The sequence below is a fragment of the Bos indicus x Bos taurus genome, chromosome 18, assembly GCF_003369695.1.
Source record: "Bos indicus x Bos taurus breed Angus x Brahman F1 hybrid chromosome 18, Bos_hybrid_MaternalHap_v2.0, whole genome shotgun sequence".
Classification (NCBI taxonomy): domain Eukaryota; kingdom Metazoa; phylum Chordata; class Mammalia; order Artiodactyla; family Bovidae; genus Bos; species Bos indicus x Bos taurus.
This window is the reverse complement of record NC_040093.1, coordinates 2431046-2442400: the sequence shown is the minus strand read 5'-3', so window position 1 is coordinate 2442400 and position 11355 is coordinate 2431046. Positions and strand designations below refer to the sequence as shown.

General features: G+C 44.7%; 1 pseudogene; it reads left to right on the top strand.

The window, feature by feature from the left end:
• The first annotated feature begins 10149 nt into the window (after positions 1-10149).
• LOC113875731 lies at positions 10150-11097 on the top strand (annotated as a pseudogene).
• The last annotated feature ends 258 nt before the right edge of the window (positions 11098-11355 follow it).

Below are 11355 nucleotides of genomic sequence, written 5' to 3'. Positions count from 1 at the left end.
CCATAAATATTATTCCTGTGTGGTGGAGATTTGACTTCTGAGATAAAGGTAATACACATGAAAATGGAGAATATGTTTTTCTATACTGTGTTTTTCTATTGTGTAACTTTATTTCACTTCTATTTCTCCAATATGCTGTAGTGTTACACGGAAAATCAGTGCTGGTCAATGGCTTGCTTATCCTTTATATATGGATTGTTTACATGGTAGACTCTCAATAAATTTAGTCGATTAGATGGATGGTGTGAGCTGAAGGAAAGACTAGTAGCTGCATTCTTTTTTATTCGTCACTTGCATATATAGTTTTCATCATTGCATTTTGTGAATTTGAGATTTGTTTCTATTTGTCTAATTTGTTTTTTTCTATTTTTTTGCCTTCCTTTTAGTCTGTTATTTATTAAGTCCTATTTTTAAATTTAAGGTGTTAATGTATAACTATCTTTCAGTGATCTTTTGGTCATCATGTAAGGATCCCCCAGTATTGTATCTATATACATTATTACTGACAAGTAATGCTATGGTTTTAGCTGTCATGAGATAGTTGTGCCTTATACAAAATAAGAAATGAAGAGAATGCAGAGTTTATGCAAGTGTCAATGTGATTGCCTTTTCCAATGCTTGCAGTTCTTTTTGTAAGTGTTTTTTTTTCTTTGGTACAATTTGTCTTCTGAGTGAAGAAGGCCCTTTGACTTTTAAGTAGTTCTACTATGAGTGGATTATTTCAATATCTATTTATCTAAAAATATCATAACTTTACTTCCTAGTTTTCCTATTAAAGTGTATAAAAGGTAATCAAATGTGATCAATAGTAGAAGTATATTTAGTGATAGACAACCTCCTCTTAAACAATAAGGAATTAACTGCCTATGAACTATTTTTATCTTTAAAATAATTGAATAGAAGTAACTTCAACTCTACTTCATTTTTCACACTACTAGACATAAACAAGATAACCTACTGTGTGGCCCAGAACTGGTGGCCCTCCTGCTCATTGGGCACAGTAAGAATGGGGCTCTCTAATGTGAGTCAGATGAACTCAGGTGGATGAACCTAGAGCCTGTTATACACAGTGAAGTTAATCAGAGAGAGAACAACAAATATCATATATTAACGCAATATATGGAATCTAGAAAAATGCCATATGAACCTATTTGCCAGGCAGGCATAGAGACGCAGAGGTAGAGAACAGACTTGTAGATACAGTGGGGGGAAGGCCAGCATGGGATGTATTGAAAGGGTGGCACTGAAATATACACAACACTATGTGTAAATAGATAGCTAGCTGGAAGCTGCTATAGAGCACAGGGAGGTAAACTCGGTGCTGTTTGAGGACATAGAGGGGTGGGATGGGGTGGGCAAGGAGGCTCAAGACAGAGGGGATATATATATACATATAGCTGATTCATGTTGTCATATGGCAGAAACCAACACAACATTTTTAAGCAATTATCCTCCAATTAAAATTTTTAACAATATTAATAATAAAAAAAGATGGTGGTCCAAGGCAAGGCCAGGCCAGGGCGTCTAGTGCACAAGAAGACCTGTACTACCGTTGCCTTTACACAAGTCAGCTTGGACGACAAGGCCACTTTGGCTGAGCTGGTGGAAGCTGTCAGCACCTGTTACAATGACAGATATCATGAGACCCACCATCACTGGGGACGCCGTGTCCTGGGTCCCACATCAGTGGCTCCCGTTAGCAAGGTAGAAAAGGCGAGGGTCAAAGAACATGCCACCAAACTGGGCTAAATGTACGCTATTGAGCTTTCTCTACGTGAGAGTAATAAATACTTCTTAGACCAGAAAAAAAAATTTTTTGGCTCTTTGACATGTAGGAACTTGGTTGCCCAACCAGGGATCGAAACTGCACCCTCTGCATTGGAAGTGTAGAATCCTAACCACTGGACTTGCAAGGAGATCACCCAAAATTTCTTATAGAAAGTCATAGGAATACTAGACTCGGGATCCAGTGATGATGCTCATTATTTTGGAGACATGAAAATGCATTGAGTGTTACATGGGGGGCTGAATGGGAGGGCAGTTTGGAGGAAAAAGGATATATATATTTATATATACACACACACACATATACACACACACACACACACATATATATATATATATACACCTGAGCTCCTTTGCTGTCCACCTGAAACAGTGACAACATGGTTAATTGGCTATACTCCAATATAAAATATATAGTTTAATTGTAAAAATCTAAAAAAAGAATAAAATAGGATTTGGGCTTTTTTTCCAGGTTGATAAAAATTTCCTAAAATGAGTGTGGTAAAGACCACAAAAGGCTTCCCTGGTGGCACAGTGGTAAAGAATCCACCAGCTAAACTAGGAGACATAGATTTTACTCCTGGGTAGGGAAGATCCCCTGGAGAAGGAAATGGCAACCCACTCCAGTATTCTTGTCTGGGAAATCCCATGGACAGAAGGGCCTGTAGGGTTACAACCAGAGGGGTCGCAAAGAGTCCAACAAGACTTAGAGACCAAACAACAGCCAAGACCACTCTATGAATAAAGTAAGACCACTGAGCGGTATACTTTAAATGGGTGAGTTATATGGTATGTGAATTAAAGCTTCTCAAAGACCCTGTACCAAAACCGAATTGGTAAACACCTGCCTATATATAAAGAAAATACCTGGAGGAATAAGACCAGTTGGAAGTGTGGTAAAAGAAAAAAAAGTTTGATGCACCTTCAAGCGATCCTATAGTACCCGATGACAACTGTGATTCTGAACTACCATTTTCCACAGGGAATTCAGAAAAAAGTTTTCTGCCAGCTATTTGACTGCCCATTCAGATCTTTTCATTGATTCCGAAAAGCTGTCCTTAATCTCTCAAGAAGGAAGATGATTTACACTGGGGATAACATTTGCTCCTCACTGGGAACGCCCCAGACTCCCCATGCAGTCAGTGTCACCCACACAGCAGGTGGCATGATAATGGAATCTCTGTGGAGAGACCAAGGCTACAAACACCGTCCCTATAACCATGACCTCAGGTGCTTGGGGCTCATCTTGAGTGACACGTCCCTGCACAGAGCTCTGAAGCAAAGACCAGCCAGGTGAGCGCATCCTTCTATTCAATCTCAGGGCAAAGACTGGGAGAGACGTTGCCTCCAGCAGGAGAGGGATTTAAGACTTAACTCACAGTGGGCAGGATAGGGGCAACATGGCCTCACTTGAGCATCCACATCCATGCTCTGCTGGAAGGAGGGTGGCTGTGAGCCCAGGAGTGTCTCAGGCCAGAGCAGAGCTGGGTGGTCCACCGCAGATCCCTGTGCCCTGGTGTCTCTAAAGATGAGAGGAGGGATGTGGTCTCTCTGGAATGTGTGCCAAGCCTTGGATGATCCCATCACCAAGCTCCTCCCTGTTGTTAACAAGTACTCTGCTCATTGTGGGCTCCCTTGTTAGCTCAGCTGGTACAGAATCTGCCTGCAATGTTGGAGACCTGAATTCGATCCCTAGGTTGGGAAGATGCCCTGGAGAAGGGATGGTCACCCACTCCAGTACTCTGGCCTGGAGAATTTCACAGGCTGTATAGTCCACGGGGTCCAAAGGAGATGGACACGACTGAGTGACTTCCACTTTCACTGCTCATTGTAGCAGACCTCACAGACCTATGCTTGCAGGGGAAGGAGTCCCCCTGTCCCCTTTCTCAGTGTATCTGCACCTGGGACCCTACTCCAGGCTCCTTGAGTCCTGTTGCCACAGCTCCTGATGGTGCCTCTAATCAGCTCATTCTCAGCTCTCCCTCAGCACTGGGCTACACACCAGCTCTGATTTCAGGGCTCACCTGTGATGAGTTACCTACTCCTCTGTCAACACAACAGAATTAATTCCTGCTGCTACCACTACATTGTAAGCATTTTTACTCACAGAAGGTAAAAAAAAAAAAAAAAAAAAACTATATGAGAAAGTTAGTGTAGCAAAAAGTGCTCAGGAACAAAAGTGACAGAACTGTCTTCAATGGCGTTTCCTGAAAGCAGAGCCCTGTCAGCACCTGCTGTGAGTTAGTTTCTGACTCTGGCTGTGGTGGTGTCCCCCGTGTGTGACCGTGTGGGGCTGGAGGTCATGGACTGTGTGGGGGCAGATGTGTCCTACTGTTGGTGTCAGGGAGGCACCTCACCTGTGGGGTTGATTTCTGTGTCTCCCAGGATATGTACATCCGGTGGATTTGACCACACCTCTCACCCCAGAATACCCAGCCTCACAGGAAGGTCAGGGGCCATGTGTGTAGAAGGAGAGGTGCAAGAGGATGAAAGGACAGGCACGAACAGGAGTCTCTGGGAGCTGTGATGTAGGGAGACATGAGGGGGCTTCTGGAGGATCCTATGAGGAGTTACTGTGCGTTGAGATTCATGTCAGGGCTTCTACTGATACAGTTCCATTGGACTCACGGAGCAGTCGCATAGGAGGGCCAGGCTCAGGGAACCCCCAGGATGGGCCACCACAGCCTGAAGGAGGCTGGACAGGACACAGCGTAGGTAGAAGTCGCCGTACGGTCGTGCAGGGCAGGACCCACAGTCCACTCACCTGTCCGGGGTCTTTCCTCAGGCTGCCGGGATATCAGGGGGACTTGTCCATCTCCGAGCCCCAGGAGCTACAGCGAGATCAGAGGTGTCTGAACAGGCCTGTGCCTCAGGAACTATCGCGAGAGCAGGAGCATGTGCACAAGTCCTCTTTCCAGGAACTGTCGCGAGAGCAGGGGTAAGAGTCTCGGAACTGTCGCGAGAGCATGGTACGTGTTTAGGTCCTTGTCCGGGTAAACTCTAGCAAAATCGGAGGTGGTGCCTGCACACAGAAGCTCCAGCACGAGCCACAGCGGAGGGAGAGGCTGGCCGGGAGCCACGGTGCTCGTCGGCGACAGCTGCATCTGCCGGGAGAGTATTTCTTGTTTCTGAGAGCTCACGATTTATCAGGAAGAGATAGGGGAGAAGAGGAAAGGAACAAAAAGGTAAGAATTTCATCTTGAAGAGAGCGAGTCAGTCATGGTGACTGAAGGGGCTCCTGAGGTGATTCTCAGCAGGTGGAGCCAGGAGGCTGAGCCTGAAGGACTAGACCGTTGAAGTGGCGGGAAGAGGGGCGACTAGGAGCTGGGAGCGGAGGCCAGGACGCGCTTCCTGCTTTGAGCGGAAGTAATACCGCCCGCCGCTGTGGTGGGAAAAGGAGCGAGGTCGGCCGTGAGGTTAGAAACGCCTTAGGTGCCCAAAGCCACTGTTTCTCCTCACGTTGCTGCAGGTGCTCAGGGACAAGGCGAATGTTCATCTTTCCAAACGCCAGCTGGTGGTTTCCTTGGTCTTTTCTATTGTTTTTCTGGTCTCTATTTCATTTATTTCCACTCTGTTCTTTTTTATTTCCTTGTATCCATTAACTTTTCCTTAGTTTTCGGTTTGGTTTGGGGGGGCGGGGGAAGGGGTGGTGGTGGTATTTTGCTGGTTTTTGGTTGCTATTGATCCTTGTGGTAAAAAGTTACCTTGGTTACTAGAATCTTTTTTCTTAATGTAGTCATCTGTTGTGAAAACGTCCCTCTTAGAACAACTTGTGCTGAATCCCATAACCTTCTGTTTGCTATGTTTCCACTCACTCTTGTCTCAAGGTCTTTTATTTCCTTTTGGATTTTTCTTTGACCTCTGTTTGCTGTAGAGGTGGTTGTTCATCTCCACGTATCTGTGAATTTTCTGACTTTCCTGCTGTTATTGGCATCTAGTTTCATATCAGGGGGTTAGAAAAGACACTTCATGGGATTTCAGTCTTAAATCTGTTAAGACTTGTTTTGGGGACCTCGCTGGTGATCCAGTTCAGATCATTTTTGTATAAGATAGTGTCCAACTTTTGTTTTTGCAGTTTTTCAAATTGGAATACAACTGATATAATGTTATGTCGGTTTCATGGGTAAAATAATGATTCTGTACTTTTGAGTAATACTATTAGTTTGACTTGTGTACACTACGATGTGTAAAATAGATAGCTGATGAGAACCTACTGTATAGCACAGGGAACTCTACTCAATGCTCAGTGGTGACCTAAAGGTGAAGAAAAGAGGGGATAAGTATACATATAAGTGAATCACTTTGCTGTACAGATGAAACTAAATAATATTGTAAAGCACACAATGCCACACAGCCATACTCCAATAAAAACATGTGTTACAACATTGTAACACAACTATCCTCCAATGAAAAACATCCCACTGTGGTATAATACACCACAGCTTCTTTATCTTTTTTTTATAGTGGGCACTTAGATTATTTCCAGGTTTTGGATGTTGTAATAATTCAACAACAGTGTATCTGAGTTGGATCAAGGTGCTGAGTTCACTGCAAATCCCTGTGCCCTGGGTTCCCTGACAATGAGGGAAAAAGAGGGGTGGGGGCCGGGGGTGGTCACTGTCAGTCTGTCAAGTCTGCATGACCAGAGCCACTGAGCTTCTCAACCATGTGTAAAGGCGTCTAGTGACTTCTCAGGACCTAACAAATTCGACTGTGGGTTAAATTTCTGCTGGAGAAGGCAATGGCACCCCACTCTAGTACTTTTGCCTAGAAAATTCCATGGATAGAGGAGCCTGGTAGGCTGCAGTCCATGGAGTCGCTAGAGTCGGACACGACTGAGCGACTTCACTTTCACTTTTCACTTTCATTCATTGGAGAAGGAAATGGCAACCCACTCCAGTGTTCTTGCCTGGAGAATCCCAGGGACGGGAAGCCTGGTGGGCTGCCATCTATGGGGTCACACAGAGTCGGACACGACTAAAGTGACACAGCAGCAGCAGCAGCCTAGTTTCTGCTAAGACATTCTGTCAGAGTTCTGGATGTTTTTAAGTTGTGTGTATAGATGTTACTCATATTTTGTCTCTCTGATTAAATGGGGAAATGCTACCCCCCTACTTTATTCTGGAGCAGGAGGACAAAGAAAAAAGACTTCATAATGAGATGAAATCTAATGAATTTTCAACTCTGTGAAAACAGTGCAAATGCTAGAAAATAAGCAATGTATGCCCTTTTTAAAGTATTGGAAGTACTAAAATGGAAAATTCTGAAAGAGATGGGAATAACAGACCACCTGACCTGCCTCTTGAGAAACCTATATGCAGGTGAGGAAGCAACAGTTAGAATTGGACGTGGAACATCAGACTGATTTAAATAGGAAAAGGAGTATGTCAAGGCTGTATATTGTCACCCTGCTTATTTAACTTTTATGCAGAGTACATCGTGAGAAATGCTGGACTGGAAGAAACACAAGCTGGAATCAAGATTGCCGGAGAAACATCAATAACCTCAGATATGGAAATGACACCACCCTTATGGCAGAAAGTGAAGAGGAACTAAAAAGCCTCTTGATGAAAGTGAAAGAGGAGAGTGAAAAAGTTGGCTTCAAGCTCAACATTCAGAAAACAATGGTCATGGCATCTGATCCCATCACTTCATGGGAAATAGATGGGGAAACAGTGGAAACAGTTTCAGACTTTATTTTTTGGGGGGCTCCAAAATCACTCCAGATGGTGACTGCAGCCATGAAATTAAAACACGCTTACTCCTTGGAAGAAAAGTTATGACAAACCTAGATAGGATATTGAAAAGCAGAATCATTACTTTACCAACAAAGGTCCATCTAGTCAAGGCTATGGTTTTTCCTGTGGTCATGTATGGATGCGAGAGTTGGACTGTGAAGAAGGCTGAGTGCTGAAGAATTGATGCTTTTGAACTGTGGTGTTGGAGAAGACTCTTGAGAGTCCCTTGGACTGCAAGGAGATCCAACCAGTCCATTCTGAAGGAGATCAGCCCTGGGATTTCTTTGGAAGGAATGGTGCTAAAGCTGAAACTCCAGTACTTTGGCCACCTCATGTGAAGAGTTGACTCATTGGAAAAGACTGATGCTGGGAGGGATTGGGGGCAGGAGGAGAAGGGGACAACAGAGGATGAGATGGCTGGATGGCATCACTGAGTCGATGGATGTGTGCCTGAGTTAACTCCGGGAGTTGGTGATGGACAGGGAGGCCTGGCGTGCTGTGATTCATGGGGTCACAAAGAGTCAGACACGACTGAGCGACTGAACTGAACTGAACTGAAAGTGGAAATCCAACAAATGATCTATTATATAGCACAGGGAACTCTAGTCAATTTGATCTGGCAGCCAGGATGGGAGGGGAGTTTGGTGGAGAGTGGATACCTGTACATGTATGGCTGAGGCCCTTCACTGTTCACCTGAAACTATCATAGCATTGTCAATCGCCTATACCTCATAACAATAAAATTTTAAAAATGGTAATAGGATTAGAATAATACTGTCTGTGATAATTCAATGCTGAATTTAATATTTTCAAATACAGTGGAGTGTACCTTGAACCATGGAATTGTCTGAGTATTTCTGGCCCAAAATTCATATATTGATATCATAACCCCAAACATGATGGTTTCAGGATGTGGGCCTTGCCAGGTGGAGACCTCATGAACTATGTAAGTGCCCTTATAAAAGAGACCTCCAGAGCTCCATGACTCTTTCCATCACCTAAGGACACAGCAAGAAGCACCAGTCATGAATCAAGAAGGCAGCTCTCCCCACATAGGAACCATGCTGCAGCCTTCATCTTGGACCTCTAACCTCCAGAATGTGACCAATAAATTTCTGTTTATAATCCTCTCGAGTGGGTGATGTTTTGTTGTAGCAGTTCAGACATTCTAAGGCCAGTATTGACAAGGACCCCAGGTGGTCGTCGTGGCTAAGATTGAGCGCCATCAGAGGCAATCTCTGAGAAAAGGCATAGTGATTCTGCACCGAACCCGGCCTGCTCCACCCTCCACAGCTCTCCCTGTGTCCCTCTGTCCAGGGCCAAGTTCCTGACTCCTCTGTCCATGGTCCTGGGCACATGATGAGCTCTCTCAGCAGGGCTTCTCCCTCTCTTAGGAGGCCTGCACAGACCAGCTCTGACCTCTGTGCTGACCTGGGACGAGGTGAGTCACACACTTCTCTGCTGATTCAGCGTCACATTAATTATTATTGCTTCTACTGGCTTGTGTGCATGTTTAGTCACAGCAGATACACAACTCCAAATGATCTGGTGGATTTCTCTGATATTAACTGAGGGAAATATCACCAGACTCACAGAACTGTGGGATGAGTGGTCCTCCTGGAGATTCTGTCAGACTCCTACACACTGAGTCCCCATCGATCCATTGATCATGATGCAGGATTTCCTATCCAGGACTTGTTCCAGAGGGATTTCTGCTCATGAATCTTTGCTCCAATATAATCTTGGTTCCTTCTCTTCACCTGCTGTCCCTTCCCTTGTGGAGGCAGTGATGTCCCCCGTCTCTCACCTCTCTTACTGATTCGAGAATTTTCAGTCTATTTGGTGTTTTCCTTGTTAGGACAGAAAGGTGACTCCCAAGCTCCTTACCTGAGGAACTAGAAAGTGCAGGTCCACAAATGATTTTTTAAGTTATACCGTGCATGGTAATTCTGATGAAATATGAGTTTTAAGTGTGGATAACTGACTCTGTTGAAACTGTATTAAAATCAGCTGGACAATCGTATAAGTTCAATACTTTCGCAATTTGCGATTTTTTCTTAATGCATTCTTACAATAGGCAGGAATGTCTCTAAGAGGTTTAGTGTATCTGCTTTTCTGTCTCCTGTCACATAGTCATATACTCAGTACATATTTGTAACATCTATTATGCATCGACCATGTTGGTAAACAAGATAAATGTGGTCCTTTAAAAAAATATATGTATTTATTTATTTGGCTGCATTGGGTCTTAGGTGCAGCAGCGTAGGCTTACTTGCTCCTCGGCACATGGAACCTTGGTTCCCCGATAAGTGTTTGATCCTCTGTCTTTGCGTTGCAAGCCGGTTTCTTAACCCCTGGACCCCAGGGAAGTCCGGATGTAGTTCTTAACTTCATGAACTTACATGCTGGTGGAGAATAAGGATATGCCACATAGTAGAAATTAATGTACTAATAGTGAAAAGTATAACTGATGTCATGCATGTGTCCTACAGGTTGAACCCCACATGTGGAGTATGACAGTGTCTCCCTTCTCAGGAGAGGAAAAGATCAAGAATTCTTTCCCAATGTTGACTCTGTCATCACCTGCACAGCTTCCTTTCACCTTCAGGACACTGACATCCTCTCCATGTCTGTTCACAGAGATGCCCTGAGAAACCCAAGGGAGGCGGCTGTGAAAACCATCTTTCTGTTCCAGGTGGTGGTTGGGGCTCTGGGTAATGTCATCCTTTTTATCCACAGCATCTCTCCAATCTTATTTGGCCAGAAAAAGAGAGGCACAGACGTGATTCTCACACACTTAGTGCTGGCCAATCTCCTGATTATTCTCTTCTCTGGGATTCCCTGTATAATGGCAGTTTTTGTTTTGAGGAAGCCCCTGAACAGTCTCTTGTGTAAGTTTGTGTATTACATACAAGAGATGGCTCGGAGCACTGCCCTGTGCTCCACCTATGCATCCTGAGCACCTATTAGTCCTTCACTCTCACCCCCAGGAGAGCAGAGTGGGTGATGCTCAGAGGAAGGGCCCCCAAGGTCATTGGTCCTTCCCATTGCACCTGCTGGATACTCAGTTTAATGAGCTCAGATATTAATGAATCTGGATGCTCAGATATTAATGAATATCTGCATTCCCTTGATGATTACTAGTCCAGAGAACACAAGAAGTGATACTGACAATCAAGAGAAGTGGTTCTGCTCACCCACAGCTCCTTAGGCAGCTTTTATGTACTTTTGGTCCATCTCTGATGCCGTGTTTCTTACCCTCATGGTCTGGTCCAGTGGCTCCATGGTGCTTCTCCTGCTCAGACACCGCCAGAGGGTGCAGCATATTCACTCTGCCACTGGACACCACAGATGCCCCCTGGAGACCAGAGCCGCCCACAACATCCTGATGCTGGTGGTCACCTTCGTCATCTTCTACCTGCTGAATTCTATTTTTTCTTTTCATATCAGTGCCTTTTTAGATTCTTGTCTATGGTTGATACAGACCTCTAGTGTCTTGGCTTCGTGTTTTCCCACAGTTTCCACCTTCCAGTCACTCCTGAGGGATCCTAAAACTCCTAGGTTCTGCTCTTGAAGAAAAATGGTTAAATAGCTAAATATGTAGTACATCCATGTTCAATCTCTCAGTCATGTCTGACTCTTTGCAACCCCAGGCTCCTCTGTCCATGGAATTTTCTAGGCAAGATATTGGAGCAGGTTGCCATTTCCTCCTCCGGGGGATTTCCCTAAACCAGGGCTCAACCTGTGTCTCCTGCATCTCCTGCATTGGCAGGCAGGCTCTACCACTGTGCCCCCTGGGAAGCCCCTTAGATACATAGTAGACAGCTTCAAT